The sequence below is a fragment of the Oryx dammah genome, unplaced genomic scaffold, assembly GCF_014754425.2.
Source record: "Oryx dammah isolate SB20612 unplaced genomic scaffold, SCBI_Odam_1.1 HiC_scaffold_24, whole genome shotgun sequence".
NCBI classification, from domain to species: Eukaryota; Metazoa; Chordata; class Mammalia; order Artiodactyla; family Bovidae; genus Oryx; species Oryx dammah.
The window spans coordinates 23,290,311-23,309,283 of NW_024070208.1; positions in this window are offsets into that span (position 1 = coordinate 23,290,311).

The window sequence follows — 18,973 nt, forward strand, 5'->3', positions numbered from 1 at the left end:
TTGTATATATTATTGTAATAATACTGTATGTATTACTTCACATGCATCATAACATTTGCATAATTAAAATGTCTATCCAATAAAATAGTTTCTAATGGGTAGACTATTCTGTGGGCTGGGTGTTCAGGTAGATCCCTTTTGTGCTCCAAGGAAAATAAAATTTAGTGCTTCAGGATACATTATCCTGTCTGTCAAGAGTACGAATAGAAATTAGACTTAAAATCTTAGCTGTCCTATGTGGGGAATATTGCCAATATTTTGAAATAAATGTAAATGAGAAAGTAGCCTTTAAAGATTGTATATAAATTAAAATTTTTTAATTAAAAAAGTGAAGTATATAGCTGTGCTACACGTGAAATAGTGCCAATTTTTATAATAATTATAAATGGGAAGTAACTTTAAAAAATTGTATTAGCAATCAAAATTTCTTTAATTAAAAAAAAAATAGCTGTTCTCATTTCAGGACTTTCCTTAGCTAAGGAACTGACAGAATGAAAGTTTAGAACCACAGAAAAATCTTCATCAGAAGTATGTTACTGCAATTCTCAATCTGAAGGAGAGAAAATTCCATGAACTGGCACACCATGGTTTCTATTTTAAGCAAAGGAAGAGGAAACATGGCAAATAGGCTTATGTTTCATTCCTCTCCTGAGACTCTTGGTTAGGGACTCAGCTTGTCCTAAATGTTTCTTAGTTGTTAAAATCATTCTTGCTTTCCTGAGATATTGGAAACATTTTGCAGGAAGAAGAAAAACAGTTGCTTAGTCATCTTCCAAGGGCGATGTGTTTGCCCTAAGTACTCTGGAGGCTTTCTACAGCTCCCACCAGGGAATAATTATTGTTACAGTTGTTTGGAACCTTGCACCTCAGTGACTGGCGGTGCTGGCGTAAGTGCTATTTGGCCAATATTAAGGGAAAATAGATTGGAGAAGGAAATGGCAACCCACTCCAGTGTTCTTGCCTGGTGAATCCCAGGCACGGCGGAGCCTGGTGGGCTGCCGTCTGTGGGGTCGCACAGTCAGACACGACTGAAGCAACTTAGCAGCAGCAGCAGCCCCAGCCCGGCACTTGCAAAACACATTGTTTTCATGACTGTGAAGGGGCATCCCATTTGGAGGGAAAGTGGCTTCCTATTCCAGATGAAGACTGTCTATGACCTAGTCCCAAGAAATGATGGAAACAGGAAGGTTTCCTGTTGCTCTTAACATCAGAGGTTAGTCCCAAAGTGGAAGTGACATAGTGATCAAGTAGAGGCCAGGAGGAAACAGTGAAATCTACAGATGGATGGTACAGGAGGAAGGGAGGTTGAGTTTTCAAATGTGCAGCAAACTGGAAAAGCATTAGACAAGAAGAGAAGTGATAAATGTTTGAACACACCTATCAGTCAAAGGCTTCCCAGGTGGTAAAGAACCCACCTGGGAATGCAGGAGATGCAAAGCGGTTCTGTCCCTGGATGAGGAAGGAAGTAGGAAATGGCAACCCGCTCCAGAACTCTTGCCTGGGAAATCCCGTGGCAGAGGAGCCTGGCAGGCTACAGTCCAGGGGGCCGCAGAAAGTCGAACACGACTGAGCACAGCATGACAATCAATGACTCAGCAATCTTCCATCCAGACGATGCTGTGAAAATTAACCCCAAATTCCCATTTTAGAAAGGAGACAGCTGAGTCCTGAGAAATACAGCTCAGTTTCCACTCATGGGAATATTAGTTATCATGAATTAATGCCAGTTATTATTCTGAATATTTTGTTTGTTTGTTTTGGTCTGTGAAACATGTGGGCTCTTAGTTCCCCAACCAGTTCCCCAACCAGGGATCAAACCCATGTTCCTGAAGTGGAAGCATGGAATCCTAACCAGTGGACTGCCAGGGAAATCCCTATTCCAAGTATTCTCCATGTACTATTCCATCTATTTCTCACACAGATGACCCTGGTAAAGACAATCTGCATGCCTCCTTTACAGAGCGGGGCGAAAAACACGAAGGGGTAAAGTTACCCAGTGTCACACAGTTAGTTCATGGTAGAACCAGGATTTCTTTAAATCTAGGCAACATGGGCACAGAGCCTATTTCTTAACCTACTATGACTGTAGCATCATTTCCACATCAAGCCATAACCCAGGATATATGAGGAGCATGCAGAGGACAGGAGTCTAAAGCAGAATGTCTCTGATTGTGCGTGTGCTTGTGTGTCTGTTTTAATCTGTTTCTGGTCCCCAGCCGCCTTTTCTTAAGTTCTAATATTCCATATTAATTCTTATAATTACAATCTGTGGATGACAGCCCTGCCTGGTTATTACTGTAATTTGAGTTTGTGGAGAAGGCAATTATGATTATCAAGCAGTTGGTAAAAGGAACCCACAATCTGGGAGGTTTTCTTCAGATGAAGTTGCTAAGAAGAAAACAGCTACATGTTTGGGAAGAAAAAAGACCAAGAAAGTTGAGATGGGCTGGGAAATCTCAGAAGTTGTTTTGTATTGTTTTGTTTCCACAAACAAAATATGATTTGGAATATTCATATGAGAAAGATAAACATCAGAAACTTAGAAGATTAGTGTTTTCGGTATTGGAATGAGTGCAAAATTGCCCTTGTTTCCAAGCCATATAATGAAAGAAGGACTCCTGGGGTAGGAGCCCAGGGATCTGGATTTGAGAAAGAGCTTTACAATTTGGGAGCTGTTATCTTTGCTAAGGGCTCCCTGATGGCTTAGTTGTAGAGAATCCACCTGCAATGCAGGACAGATGGGTTCAATCCCTGGTTAAGGAAGATCCCCTGGAGAAGGAAATGGCAACCAACTCTAGTATTCTTGCCTGGGAAATCCCACAGACAGAGGAACATGGCAGGCTACAGTCCATGGAGTTGCAAGAGACGGACATGTCTTAGCAACTAAACCACCACCACCACCGTCTTAAATAAATCACTTATTCATTCATACAAGTGTCTGTTGGATGATAACTATGTGTCTGCATTGTTCTAAATGCTAGAGGTGCCATGGCAGGAAAAAAAAAAAAAAACTCAGTTATTCCCTCACAGAAGTTACAATCTACAGGTCAGGAGTCAACATTTTCTGTAAAGGGATAAACAGTAAATATGTTAGATTGTGCAGGCTATACAGTCTCTAAAAAGCAACCACTCAACTATGTTATGGCTGTTTAGTCCCTACGTCATGTCCAACTCTTTTGCAACCCAATGGACTGTAGCCCACAGGCTCCTCTGTCCATGGAATTTCCCAGGCTAGAATTCTAGGTTGCCATTCCTTCTCCAGGGGATCTTCCTGACCTGGGGCTTGAACCCTTGTCTCCTGCATTGATAGGTGGATTCTTTACCACTGAGCCTCCAGGGAAGCCCAAAAGTGACCAAAAACAACATAGAAACAAAAAGACATGGCCATGTTCCAGTAACAGTTTATTTACAAAAAATCAGTGGTAGGGCAAATTTGCCCAGCTGACTGCAATTAGCCAACCCCTGATCTAGAGGAAGAAACAAACATTAACCAAATAATTATATGTATGGTAACATGTGCAAAGGCCCTGTGGCACAGAGGACACATAGGTTTAGTAGGGTTTTAGTAGGGTTCAGTTTAGTAGGGTTGATCAAGGCCAATGGGGCTATTGCTAAATGAGTGAGGGACAGATCATGTGAGTGCGCCTGGAAAAGGAGGGAGAGACAGACCAGCAGTTCTTTTAGGGCACATACGATTTTTATCTTTACATACTAACCATTGGCAATCATTGGATTATTTTAAGCAGGATGGAGATATCAGATTCGAGTCTCAGAAGATCACTCACTGCAGTGTGTACAATGCATTGGATGAAATTCCTCATCAGAAACTTAAGGGTGGAGATACGTGCCCTGTGGATTGGACAGTTCATTATGATAAGCAAATTACATGTGGTATAGATGTGTTTTATAAGATATCAGTGATACAGACAACTACATGGGGATAGTCTGCAAGAAGCAGCACAGGCAGAAGGTCCTACACACACCTTTGAATTTCCTCTATGAACAGTGGCAGTCTGAACTCAGGAAGGAGATTGTGTTGTTTATGTTAACAGACTTCCTTCACTAGGGTAACGAATCCTTAGGGTGCTCATGAAAGAAGAGGAACTTCTCTCACTCTCTCACTCTGCCTCTCTGCTCTTTCTTCTCCCAAGCACATCTGGGTGCTTCCTGGAGCCTAGGTCTGGCTCCACACCCATGAAAATTTGCCAAGTATAAAAGCTTCTCAAGAATGAGATGGATCCCGGGGCGTCCTCTCCAGAGAAGCTGGATAAAGAGAACTTAGTGGGTAAGTTCATTTTTCCTGCCTTAAGTTTATTTTATGTATATTACACAAAATGGGAGTTGTATCATTGCAGACAGTGAGCACGAGGTGAATTAATGCATATTGAAATTGGCTTCAATTTCATTTAGAGCCCAGAATTTTGAAGTCATGGTATATTGTGGTTTTTATTTGCTTCGTGAAGACCAGTCTATGACTTGCCCTTTTTCTTGTTAGAATTTGTGTTTATCTTTATATTCATTTTTTGGCATTAGCTAGCAAAGTTATGTTGAGCAGGCTAAAATTTATTCATGCTCAAATATCATTTGATGATGCTTTGATTAAATAGAAAAGTTGGTTTGAGCTGCACCATGTTTGATATACTGATCTCTCAAGTTGAGGAAAAGAGAACAGCCTGTAAATATGAAGTGTAGCTTGATGTTCTCCTGTATTGCAGAGCATTTGCTTGCATTATTTTAAATCTTAGGCTATTTCGGAGAAGGTGATGGCAACCCCACTCCAGTACTCTTGGCCTGGAAAATCCCATGGATGGAGGAGCCTGGTGGGCTGCAGTCCATGGGGTCACACAGAGTCGGACACGACTGAAGTGACTTAGCAGTAGCAGAATATTTCTAAAGTAGATTGTTTTATAACTTCATTTTATGGCGGAGAAAACTGAGCCCTCGAGAGTTTGAAAACTTGGAGGTCCAGAATGTGGTGATGGTGATGATGGCGATGATGTTGGTATGTGTGTGTGTGTGTGTATGAGTCCTAACCTGTGCTCTAACAAGTAACCTGTGCTCCATAACACCAGTTAGAAATGCTGGACACATTTGGTATGATCAGTTTGTAAAAAAGAAAATATACATTTAGAGATACCTACCTGAATTGGAAAAGAGACTTTTCTCTTGAAGTAGACCTAACAACATAGCTATATGGAAGACCATGGACATCATTTGGAAGGTGCATGTGGGAGGACTCTTCCAGTGAACCTTTGATTATTTTTTTAAGCAAGAAGTTTCATGAGACTTTTTAGCTTCCACTTAACAGGTTAAGACATCAACTGGATAAAGGGCACGGCTGAAGCTGTATCACCAATGAAATATTTTAAAGCGTTCGTGGGTCTACTTGGTTTTGATTTTTGAACTACAAGGAACAACCTGCCCTATCACAGAACAAACAGAAGTAGGGCTTATACACTACAACTTCTGATTTCACGTGCTCTAGGCAGTTTATGAGGTACAATGTCGGTCCTTCTCTGAGATGTGTGGGATATGTCCTCCATCTTGGACACATTGACAAAACAACACCATTTGGTCGTTCAAGCTGTATAGGAAATTCCACACACAATGTTGAGAGAATTAAATGAATAACTGAGTCTTAGTTATCACCCCCATTAGAAGCTCTCTGCAGACTGTGCCTCAGGCTTGTCCCGAATTTCGAAAGCCCCAAGGGTACATTTCTTCCCGACTTCAAGTTCCCTGACGTCACAAGGATAAATCAGAATGTACAGAATGCTATAAATTAGGGCTTTCCCTCCCCACCCAGGGACCTCATTAGACTTCTCATTAGCCTTGGACAGAAAACCCTACCCCTTCCTTTTTTTCTTTCTTGTTTTTCTTTAAGAGGTAAAGTGAAGTTAATTGGCATCTCGATCATCTCCATCTTAGAAATTCTTCTCAGCATCAGTGTGCAAAAGAATCTTCCTGGTGATTGTTTTTAAAACACAGATCTGGTCCTCACCTCTAGAAGTTTTCATCCTTCTCAGACCTTCTGAGTCTGAGATGGAATTAGAAGTTTGCCTCCAAGTAAATTCCTAAACTAGTGAGGTTGCCAGATTAAGATCACACTTTGAGTGATTTAGTTTAAATTTAGTTTCTTAAATTTAGCAATTCTGCATTTTTCCCTAAGGAAAAAAAAAAAAAAGAAAAAGCTCTCGATACAATCTGTGTGCATATTTGAGAGGAAAAGGGAGGAGGACAGACAAATTGCAGGTGATGAAAAGATAATGTTTACCTGTTGGGTTTTGCTTTAGATTTTATGTTCGGTACTTAAAATCCCCGTTTCACTAGAGAAAGGACCAGGAAGTGGCTGAGACTCTGTTTTACTGGCTATATCTCCCCAGGATCAGAAGCAAACAGAAAAGGGGAAAGAATTTGTAACTCTTTGCCTGGCCCAGAGAAAATGATTGTTTTTATTCCCCGCCCAGCCAGAAGCATCTGGTCTTTCCTGCTCTGAAAACACAGGACTTTTTTTCACTTGACCTGAGTAGCGTTTTTGCATAGAGAGTCCCACGGACAGAGGAGCCTGGCGGGCTACAGTCCATAGGGTTGCACATAGTCAGACACGACTGAAGAGGCCATGCGGATAGGTAGATTTTTATTTTTAAAGTGCTTCTAAAAATTATAATGGTAGCAAAAATAAGAAAATTCTGAGCAGTATAAACCTGTCATACTTCCATCACTCAGAATTAACCATTGTTAATATTTCGGAGAAGGCAGTGGCACCCCACTCCAGCACTCTTCCCTGGAGAATCCCATGGACGGAGGAGCCTGGTAGGCTGCAGTCCATGGCGTCGCTAAGAGTCGGCACGACTGAGCGACTTCACTTTTACTTTTCACTTTCATGCATTGGAGAAGGAAATGGCAGCCCACTCCAGTGTTCTTGCCTGGAGGATCCCAGGGACGGGGGAGCCTGGTGGGCTGCCGTCTATGGGGTCGCACAGAGTCGGACTCGACTGAAGTGACTTAGCAGTAGCAGTAGTAGCAATATTTTGGTTAATTTTCATCTGATATGGTTGTTTTCTTTTTTTTTTTTTTAATATGGACCATTTAAAAAACTTTTATTGATTTTGTTACAATACTGCTTCTGTTTGATGTTTTGGTTTTTTTGCCCACAAGACGTGGGATTTTAGCTCTCCCCGCTCCCAGCATTGGAAGGTGAAGTTTTAACCACTGGACCACCAGGAAGTCCCCATCCAATATTTTTTCTAAGCATACTGTTTTACTAGGAAGGATTATACTGTCCATATAATTTTGCATCTTACTATTTTTTTCTTTTAACAATATACCACAGCAATTTTCATCTTCCCTGGTGGCTCAGATGATAAAGAGTCTGCCTGCAATGCTGGAGACGCCGGTTCCATCCCTGGGTTGTGAAGATCCCCTGGAGAAGGGAATGGCAACCCACTCCAGTATTCTTGCCTGGAGAATTCCATGGACAGAGGAGTCTGGCAGGCTACAGTCCATGGGGTCGCAGAGTCTGACACGACTGAGTAACTTACACATATAGCAATTTTTTCATGTTTTTGTAACTTAAAACATTTTTATGGTTTTGTGGCGATACGTCATGGTTCACTTAATTATCCCTCCATTGTACTTTCAAGGTGTTTTGATTTACCGGTCTTATAAATAACACTATTATGAGAATGTTTGGGCATAAATCTTAAGGACAAAGAATTTGTACTTATTATGGGTAGTTATTTCAGACAGAAAAAGGAAAGGGAGACATGAGAATAATTTTAAGGAAAATGTTTTCTCTTTATTTTCTCCCTATAATGGTGGGAGTTGAGAGATAACACCTATGAAGGAGAAAACTTGAGAACATGTGCTTCTCAGGTTAATTGACTCTCTTGAGAGCAAACAGAATCTCCTCTGATGGATCATTATTTCCAAACAAGAAACTTCAAACGTACCACTACATCTATCCGTCCTGTTGCTGAGCATCGTTTTTGGTAGTCCAAAGTGTTGAGAGCACCGCCCACTTCATTCATTCAATGAATGAATCCAGAAGCCACTGTGTTTCAGGAGATGAAGATGTCAAAATAAAATAACTGCTCTCAGAGCAGTAAAAATCCACAGGAAAGTTAACTAAACATTACAATGTACTATGAAAAGTGATGGTAGAGGGTGTTGTAGAAACTCAGAAGAGGAGCCCCTGGAGGTGAAGGTAAGATTGGAAAGTCTTCCGAGAAAAGAAAGTGAGAGAAAGGAGAACACAGGGTGTGCAGGGGGTCTAGGGAACACAGAAGCCCACAGAAAGCACAAGAACACGTGAGGACTTTGGTGTTTTCTCTACCAAAGGGGATGTTTCTGTGCTGTCAGTGTGTGAGCTAGTCGGCTAGATCCACAAGTGAGAGACTGGGAGCTCCCTGGAGATCCTGTAGTTAAGACTCTGCCCTTCTAATGCAAGGGGTGTGGGTTCAATCCCCCGTCCAGGAGCTGAAAGCCCACGTGTTGTGCAGCAAGGTCACAAAACTGAAACAAACAAAACCCGAAAAACAAACAACTCCCTCCCCCAAAAGAGAAACAGCAGAAGTGAGAAAAAGAAGGCACTGCCACTTGAAAAACTGGATCAAAAATGCTCTAAGAGCCCGTGTATCAAGCCTGGTCTCTGAATGGCAGGCGTGGGCGTGGCTACTCCGTTTCACCGATGGGGATGGATGGAGTCCCGCCTGGAGGCTGTGGGCCAAGCTGCCCCTGGGTGGGAGAAGGTCATATAAAGAGGGGCACTTTGAGTGGGGCTTTGTGTTGGCGACACTTACATTCTTGGGCTGAAAGGGAGCATGCACAGTACTAAAAACATTATTTTTACACCGTTTTGAACATTCCATTTCAAAATATATCTTAACTCTTTCTTTAAAAGACCAAATGGTTAAAAATAAACAGTATTAATATAAATGTGTCATGAAGTTCATGTCTGTAGTTGAAATGTAAATCTCAGTTTAGAAAACTCTTGGACTTATGGAATTTTGTAGCCCTAGGACTAGCGATGATGATAAAATCATCACCTACACTGATTTGGTAGTTTTACAGCAAAGATCTGGTTGTCTCTTTCAGTGTCTCTCTGTCTCTCTCTCCTTCTCTTTTTTAAGGTTCTAAAAGTGATATGAAAGAACTTATAAAGTCAGTGACCAAGCCACTTTAGGAGGTAGAAACCTGCAGCAGTTAGGGTTCTATTGTATGTCCTCTTTAAAAATATAGTTTTTGCACATGGAGAGGAGCCATCCATTGGATGGGCCAGAATATCCACAACAAATATATAGAATTCTATGGTAAAAATAAATAGATTAAGAAAAATGTGGATACATGTATATGGATGGCTGAGTCCTCTCACTGTTCGCCTGAAACTACCACAACATTGTTAGATGACTATACCCCAATACAAAATAAAAAGTTTAAAGTTTGGAGGAAGAAAAGAAAACAACAAATGTCAGTTGTCAAAGCACACACTGACCTGGACAAAATTAAACAGGCAAAAAAGGAAACCTTACTCAAGCCTATTGCCGGCAAGGAGAGAGGTCAACACTCAATCTGAACTAGCACCACCGAAACGAAGAGGTGTAGGGTTTTTCTTGTTTGTTTTTATAAAACTTTGGTTGTTGTTGTTTGGCTTGTGGGATCTTAGTTCCCCAACCACAGATGGAACTCAGGGCCGGGAAGTGAAATTGCCCAGTCCTGTCCACTAGACCACTGGGAAATTCCCCTGGGTGTGAGGTTTTTAAAGGCTGCAGTGCACTAGTGGAAAAGTATGAAAGACTTTCAGGGTGGTCATAGACCATCTGGGTCTGGTTTGCTAATAAACGTCCCACATTTTTATGACAGGACGTACATTTTACAACTTGCAGCACGGTGTCTACTGAAGTCAGTCTCCTACCGCCCACAGAGACTGGGAGTGAGGGGTGCTATCTTCTTAGCGACTGCATTTCAAGAGAAGGTCTCCCAGGTCCTTGAGAAAGATAGTCCCAGATTGTAAAAACTGGCAAGAGGTTTTGAAAAAGGCTTACATCTCAAAGGGGCAGAGAAAGAATTTACAAAGATTGTTGTTCTAAAGGAAGTGCTCATGGAAAAGGGAAATCAGGGGCCTTGAGTCAAGAAGAATCTCTTTAAAGGTTCATCAAGCTTAAGGAAATGTTCAGAACTCGAGGAAATTCCTAGGCAGTGGCCTGGCTCACTAGGGGGGCTTCCTAATGAGGTTAATAATTTCTTTGTGTGTGTGTGTGCTCCATCACTTCAGTGGTGTCCGACTCTGCAGCCCCATGGACTGGAGCCTGCCAGGCTCCTCTGTCCATGGGATGTTTCAGGCAAGAATACTGGAGTGGGTTGCCAGGCCCTCCTCCAGGGCATCTTCCTAACCCAGGGATCGAAGCCACATCTCCTGTGTCTCCTTAACTCCAGGCAGATCATTTACCACTAAGCCGCTGGGGAAGCCCTATTAATTCCTTTACATGTAATTTATTTAATCCTCAAGGCTAGCTATTATTGTGCTAACAGAGAAGGAAACTAAGACCCCAACAGGCTAAGTAACTTGGAAGGCATCATTTAGCTTTCATGTGGCAGTGTCTCAATTAGAAGGCAGGGTCACGGGACCTGGGACCTACAGTTTCCATCCCTGTAAGCACTGTCCCCAGGCTGGTTGTGCTAAAGCTCTTCCATTCTCTCCATCCTCTTTTTTTTCTGAGTTTGCAGAGCAAGCAGTGAGCTTTCCATCCTCAGTACTACCCTGCCCATGGGTATCCTCTGGTCTCTATGTGAATCATTTTTTATGTGGTATGAGATACATATAATACAGTGCATAAGTCTTAAGCTCTTGGCTTGAGAGGCTGAATACATGAGCAGACAAAAGGCTGGACCGTATCTAAAAATAGGACTCTGACCACCAACCTGCAGCTACCAGCCCAGAAAACCAAGCCTTTATGTATAATAACCAAGCCAGGAAGCCAGCCTGCTAGATAGCAGATTTGCAGGGAGTCAGATTGTGATCTCTGACAACAATTCAGGAAGCTGAACAATTACTTCTGTAACAATCAACCCCCAGTGGCCAGGCCTTGATTAATAACTGACATCTCTCCTGCTTTGTGTCTCTGATTGCAACTTAGGATCAACAGAAGAAAACCCCAGGGCACTGCCCCGTGATGGTTCTCCTAGATCATCACATAGGATGCTCTGCCTCTGGTTTGTCCACCTGTAGCTTCACCAGGGTGACAGCCTCCAATCAAGGCACACCTGGAGCCTTCCATTTTTCCCCACTATAAAGCTTTCCCATTCTTCTGCCTACCTTCGAGTCTCTGCCAAAATGCTAATGATAGAAATTGACTCTTTTATGATAGCAAATCCTGAATAAATAGCCTTTGCTTTTCTCTTTGCTGGCTGGTTTTTATTCCCACAGGCTCAATATGTGTTCAGTTCAGTTCAGTTCAGTCGCTCAGTCGTGTCCAACTCTTTGGGACCCCATGAACTGCAGCACGCCAGGCCTTCCTGTCCATCACCATCTCCCGGAGTTCACTCAGACTCACGTCCATCGAGTCCGTGATGCCATCCAGCCATCTCATCCTCTGTCGTCCCCTTCTCCTCCTGCCCCCAATCCCTCCCAGCATCAGAATCTTTTCCAATGAGTCAACTCTTTGCATGAGGTAGCCGAAGTACTGGAGTTTCAGCCTCAGCATCATTCCTTCCAAAGAAATCCCAGGGCTGATCTCCTTCAGAATGGACTGGTTGGATCTCCTTGCAGTCCAAGAGACTCTCAAGAGTCTTCTCCAACACCACAGTTCAAACGCATCAATTCTTTGGTGCTCAGCTTTCTTCACAGTTCAACTCTCACATCCATACATGACCACAGGAAAAACCATAGCCTTGACTAGACGGACTTTTGTTGGCAAAGTAATATCTCTGCTTTTCTTTTTTTTTTTTTTTATATCTCTGCTTTTCAATACGCTATCTAGGTTGGTCATAACTTTTCTTCCAAGGAGTCAGCGTCTTTTAATTTCATGGCTGCAGTCACCATCTGCAGTGATTTTGGAGCCCAAAAAAATAAAGTCTGACACTGTTTCCACTGTTTCCTCATCTATTTCCCATGAAGTGATGGGACCAGATGCCATGATCTTAATTTTCTGAACGTTGAGCTTTAAGCCAACTTTTTCACTCTCCTCTTTCACTTTCATCAAGAGGCTTTTAGTTCCTCTTCACTTCTGCCATAAGGGTGGTGTCATCTGCATATCTGAGGTTATTGATATTTCTCCCGGCAATCTTGATTCCAGCTTGTGCTTCTTCCAGCCCAGCGTTTCTCATGATGTACTCTTCATATAAGTTAAATAAGCAGGGTGACAATATACAGCCTTGACGTACTCCTTTTCCTATTTGGAACCAGTCTGTTGTTCCATGTCCAGTTCTAACTGTTGCTTCCTGACCTGCATATAGGTTTCTCAAGAGGCAGGTCAGGTGGTCTGGTATTCTGATCTCTTTCAGAATTTTCCACAGTTTGTTGTGATCCACACAGTCAAAGGCTTTGGCATAGTCAATAAAGCAGAAATAGATGTATTGTGTAAGTCTATGTAATCACCACCCGGATCAAGATACGGAACATTTCCAGCACCCTGAAAAGCTCTCTCATCTCTTCCCAGATAATATCCAACTACCCAAACTCCACTACCCAAAGACAGTCTACTCTGACTTCAAGCATAATAGATTAGTTTTGCCTCTTCTTGAATTAAACGATACAATATGAGATCATGCAGTATGTATTCTTATGTTGTTGTTTAGTTGATAAGTCACGTCTGACTCTTTTGAGACCCCATGGACTGTAGCTGGCCAGGCTTCTCTGTGCATGGGATTTCCCAGGCAAGAATACTGGAGTGGGTTGCCATTTCTTTCTCCAGAGAATATTCCTCACCCAGGGATCAAACCCGCACATCCTGCCCTGGCAGGCAGATTCTTTACCGCTGAACCACCAGGGAAGCTCATGTATTCTTATACATGGAATCAGAAAGTATGTACTCTTATGTCTAGCTTATTTTGCCCAATATTTTGTCTATGAGATTCATTCATATTTTGAATATTTTGAATTCATAATTTGAATGCTATAGGAGTATAGCTTTTGTCTTTTTTCCTGAGTAATCTTTTAATATGAACATAACAGTTTACTCCTTGGAAGAAAAGTTATGACCAGCCTAGATAGCATATTCAAAAGCAGATACATTACTTTGCCGACTTAGGTCCGTCTAGTCAAGGCTATGGTTTTTCCAGTAGTTATGTATGGATGTGAGAGTTGGACTGTGAAGAAGGCTGAGTGCCAAAGAACTGATGCTTTTGAACTGTGGTGTTGGAGAAGACTCTTGAGAGTCCCTTGGACTGCAAGGAGATCCAACCAGTCCATTCTGAAGGAGACCAGTCCTGGGATTTCTTTGGAAGGACTGATGCTAAAGCTGAAACTCCAGTACTTTGGCCACCTCATGCAAAGAGTTGACTCGTTGGAAAAGATTCTGATGCTGGGAAGGATTGGGGGCAGCAGGAGAAGGGGACAACAGAGGATGAGATGGCTGGATGGCATCACTGATTCGATGGACGTGAATCTGAGTGAACTCCGGGAGTTGGTGATGGACAGGGAAGCCTGGCGTGCTGCAATTCATGGGGTCACAAAGAGCTGGACACGACTGAGCGACTGAACTGAACTGAACTGAACTGAACACAACTTTATTCATTCTACTGTTGATGGGTCTGGGTGGTTCTTTGTTTCTTGGATTTTATGAATAAAATTGCAATCAACATTCATGAATATGCTTTTCTCCATAATAAGCCTTCATTTCTCTGAGATATTACTTAGAAGTTGAATACTGAGTCATAAAGTAAGTGTGTGTTTGGCTTTAATAGATACTTTCAAATAATCAATTTGCATCTATGAGACCTCCGACTGCCCCACAACCTTGATAAAATGTGGCGTTATCAGTCTTTAACTGTTTGCCATTCTGGAAGCTGTGTATTATTATGTAATTTTGATCTTCATTTCTCTGATGTATACTGTACATCATTGTTTTGGGGTTTTTAAACAATGTCAGTACCTACATGGCTATTTCTGCTTAGAGAGGAAATGACTATGTATAATAACACGGATTTGTGGGCTTGAATTATATAAAGTACTGATCTAATATTTAGATACTGTTGATCAAGACAAAATTGGGAAATAAGCAAGCAAGTCATCTAAACTATTTGATTTCCTAAAATTATTTTCTACTTATAATGCCGTCTAAGTGGGGTTAGTGATCTAGAATATTCCTTCCCTACTTCTTAGCCTCATAGGAGTTAAAATCTTGCCTTGAGTGTTTACACTTAGTCCTGGAGGGTATTTAAGTCTCCTCTGGTGCTATGGGCTGCATCTAAGCTCCAGGAACAAGGCCCCAGAGGCATGCATCTACAACCTGAAGCTTGGTTTTGCCTCACTGCCAAAGATTGTGGAACTTGTGGGTACCATTTTACTTAAGCAGAGATTGAGGGGATGGTGACAGTGCTAACCAGGATGCTTTCTGCCTGCAAAATGAAGAGTTGGCCTCAGTTATCCCTAAATCCCTTCCAGCTAAAATCCCAGAGTTCTTCTCCCCAGAGTCAGCAGTGCTGGGACTCCAGTTTCCGAGCCGTATGGCTCATCTTTTGTTTCGCCAGTTGAAGGAAAGATGTTCAGTAGCCATTGTGCTGTTCTCCATCCCCACTTACTTCAGCATTTGTGCATATCTGAGAGGGAAGTGCAGCAGAGCAGGGATCCTGTTACCACACTTGTCCTGTTGTCGATTTCCCTGTTAGATGTGAGCTCTTATTGGAAAGTTCCCCATCTTATTCTCTTGTATCTGCAGCTCTAGCACCTTGTGCCTGACATATAACTGCTAAAAAGTGAAAAAAGTGAAGTGTTAGTCAGTCATGTCTGATTTTTTGCAACCCCATGGACTGTAGCCAGGCTCGTCTGTCCAGAGAATTTCCCAGGCAGGCAAGAATACTGGAGTGGGTTGCCGTTCCCTTCTCCAAGGGATCTTTCTGACCCAGGGATTGAACCCAAGTCTCCTGCTTTGCAGGAAACATCTATACCATATGAGCCATCACGGAAGCCCAAAACTGGTAAAATATCTGTTAGATGGATGAAAGAGAAATCGGGGTCAATTTGCTGCCCCCAGCAAAGTCCAGTTCTCCACCAGGGAGTAATATGATGGCAACTTTATGGAATGGTGACAATTACCCAGTTGGATGGCATCACTGACTCAATGGACACAAGTTTGGGTAAACTCCCGGAGTTGGTGATGGACAGGGAGGCCTGGTGTGCTGCGGTTCATGGGGTTGCAAAGATTCGAACACAAATGAGCGACTGAACTGAACTGAACCAACAATTACTGAGAGAAAACACCCCTCCACAGATTAGGATAAAGCAGGAGATGAACAGATGGCTAAAGCAGATGATCAGAGAGGGTATGGCCCCTTTTCTTTCCACCACCCCCTCAAGGGAATGGCTCAGGGAAGGCTCTGGAAGGACCCTTGTGCAGGATAAGGTAAAGGGTGGGTATGGGAGATGTATGAAGAGCCTTTGTAATACAATCTCAGTATTTCCTTTGAATTGGAATTGTAATCCTCAAATCCACTTCTCAGCTCAGCGTCCTGGTTTTAGCTGTGCGGGAGGTGGGGAGGAAGAAGGCTGATTCTGCAGGAGGCTGCAAAAGCAGCTTGGTGCTCCCCCAGAGCTGCTGTGCTCAGAAGGCTGAGCTGCACAGCCCTGAGGGGAAGGAGACAGCCCCACTTTAACCGCAGCTAATGACACCCCCAGGCTCCACCAATCCTCCCAGGGGCAGTGGCCTGGGTAATTCTAATGCTCAGGTGTAAATCTTGGAAGATTAATCATGTCCTAATCATGTCCTCATCTCTGGCCTCTCTCTCGGCACATTTAGTACTTAACAGAGCCACGCTCGCAGGTAATGATGGTAGGGACTGCAGCGGAGCTCATAGAGGTCAGGGCAGTTTTGTCTGTGACCAGCACTTTCTATTGCAGCTTGGTGTTAAGGCTGCAGAGAGTCTGGGCGTGTCTTGGGCTCCCCTGGTGGCTCAGATGGTAAAGAATTAGCCTGTAACGCGGGAGGCCTGGGTTCGATCCCTGGGTTAGGAAAGTCCCCTGGAGGAGGGCATGGCAACCCACTCCAGTACTCTTGCCTGGAGAATCCCATTGACAGAGGCGTCTGGCGGGCTACAATCCATGGGGTTGCAAAGACTTGGATACAACCGAATGACTAAGCACAGCAAAGGGCTTGCTGACGGCACAAAGCGTAGCTGAGGCCCTTGTTGGAGCCCCAGCTCCCCGTGCATGTGGCAGTGTAAAGCCACAGCCCCCAGCACCCCTAGGTTTCTGAGCACAAACTGTGGGAGTGTCAGCAGGGCGGAAACACACCAAAGGGGCAAGGACTGTGCTCCGTTCTCAAAGCCTTCCTCAAGATGCCAGCAAAGTGAGAATCATCTGGAGAGTCGTGTCCAAGCAAGGTTATTGCAGCCTTGTTTGTAAAAGCAAAATTGCCAGTAACCATAATATCCATCAATAGGAGAACAGCTAAACAACACTTTTTTTTTGAGTCACACATTTCGTATACGAGGCAACAATGAAGAAGAAGAAGGTAGATCCAGATGTAATGCCATGGAACTATCTCCAAAATGTATTCAGTTAATATATTTTGAAGGCAAAAGGAGAAGAGGAGGGCAGAGGATAAGATGGTTAGATAGCTTCACCAACCAATGGACATGAATTTGAGCACACTCTGGGAGATGGCGAAGGACAGGGAAGCCTGGCATGCCACAGTCCATGGGGTTGCAGAGTCAGACAGACTTAAAAACTGAACAACAATATTCAATTTTAAAAAAAGTAGAAACAGTGTGATGCCATTCCTCACAAAATCTACAAATCAAAACCAGGGTTTTCTAACTGTAGATACAAGTATGTGAATACACAGCAATGAGTCTCTAAGGACATATACCAAACTTAGTGGACTGAGGAGAGGATGGTTGAGGGGACTCCAGTTTCATTCATATTTCTTGGATTTTTTATTAACGAGAATGTACATATATAAGGTATGTCATTAGTAATAACTTTAAAAGTGCTAATAAATAAATCAACAAAGATTCTATGAGAAGGCACAAAATGGCGTTTTATCCTGCATAATAATAGTCTGATCCACCCGATGTGGTCCAAAGTTTTGGAAGGTGGTATTTTGGAAATTTAAACTTTGACGTATGCAGGCAAACCCTTATTGTTATGGAGTAGACCTTTGTGTGCATTTAAAGCCTGTAAACAAATATTTGCCCACAGAAGATTTTCACATGAAATATGTATCTGAAGCTTAGATGCTTTTCATTTATTAGAATGCAGCAACTGAAAAGACTGACAATAAATGGTGAGGACAGGGTGTGTGGGAATAGGCACAGGGTACAAACTCTTTCAAGGGCACCTACCATCTATCAAAATTGTGAATACTAATCCCCTTGGCCTAACACTTCCACTGCTGCGAATTCTCCCACACAAGTCCACAAAGATACACATTAGGACTCCTCACAGCATTATCTCTAAGAGCAAAATCCTAGAATCTTGTCTCAGTTCAGTTGCTCAGTCATGGCTGACTCTTTGCGACCCCATGGACTGCAGCACGCCAGGCCTCCCTGTCCATCACCAACTCCTGGAGTTTACTCAAACTCATGTGCATCGAGTCGGTGATGCCATCCAGCCATCTCATCCTCTGTCGTCCCCTTCTCCTCCTGCCTTCAATCTTCCCCAGCATCAGGGTTTTTTCCAATGAGTCAGTTCTTCCCATCAGGTAGCCAAGGCATTGGAGCTTTGGCTTCAGCATCAGTCCTTCCAATGAATATTTAGGACTGATTTCCTTTAGGATGGACTGGTTTGATCTTCTTGAAGTCCAAGTTATGCTCAAGAGTTTTCTCCAACACCACAGTTCAAAAGCATCAATTCTTCAGTGCTCAGCTTTCTTTATAGTTCAACTCTCACATCCATGCATGACTACTGGGAAAAAAACCATACGTCTGACTAGACAGACCTTTGCTGGTAATGTCTGTTTTTTAATGTGCTGTCCAGGTTGGTCATAGCTTTTCTTCCAAGGAGCAAGCATCTTTTAATTTCATGGCTGCAGTCATCATCTGCAGTGATTATGGAGCCCAAGAAAATAAAATCTCTTACTGTTTCCATTGTTTCGCCATCTATTTGCCATGAAGTGATGGGATTGAATGCCATGATCTTCGTTTTTTGAATGTTGAGTTTTAAGCCAGCTTTTAAGGATCCTTGTAAATATTCATAAATGCATGTTTGTCAAAGCACTGGTAAAATGGATAAGTGAGGGTGAATTTGAGATGGTATCAGTGAGGCTTAGTGACTTCTGTGTTTGGCCTGGACAATAGTGTGGATGGTTAAGGCATTTATTGAGACAAAGGTAGCATAAGGTGTTTGTGGATTATCTGAGTGGAGATACCAGCAAGTATTATTAGTTCCAGTGCCTGTGTGGAATGTGAAATTAATCAGAGGAAGTTTGGGGTGAGGGTGTGGTTGGTTGTCAAGGAGAGAACTAGAAGCAGTAAGGATTTAAAACAAGGTGAAATAGTGAATATAGATAATTCTAAAGTACAGGGATCCGCCAGACCTGGATGCTTTACAAATAAGAATCACAGCACTTGAGAAATTATGTAATTGATATGATTAAAGATATAAAGCTTTAAGTGGCTGAAATATGATTTGAATTTATTTCCACCTCTTCCCAGGTGATACTAAGCTAAAATGGCCCTGTTGTGGTAATATGTGATTAGCAAAAAGACACTGAATGTAGTGAGCTGATGTAACATAATTCTACGAAAAAACAAAATTATCAAATATAAGTGCCTGACAAGTCTCTGTAATAGTCATCAATCTGTAACATGGAGATAA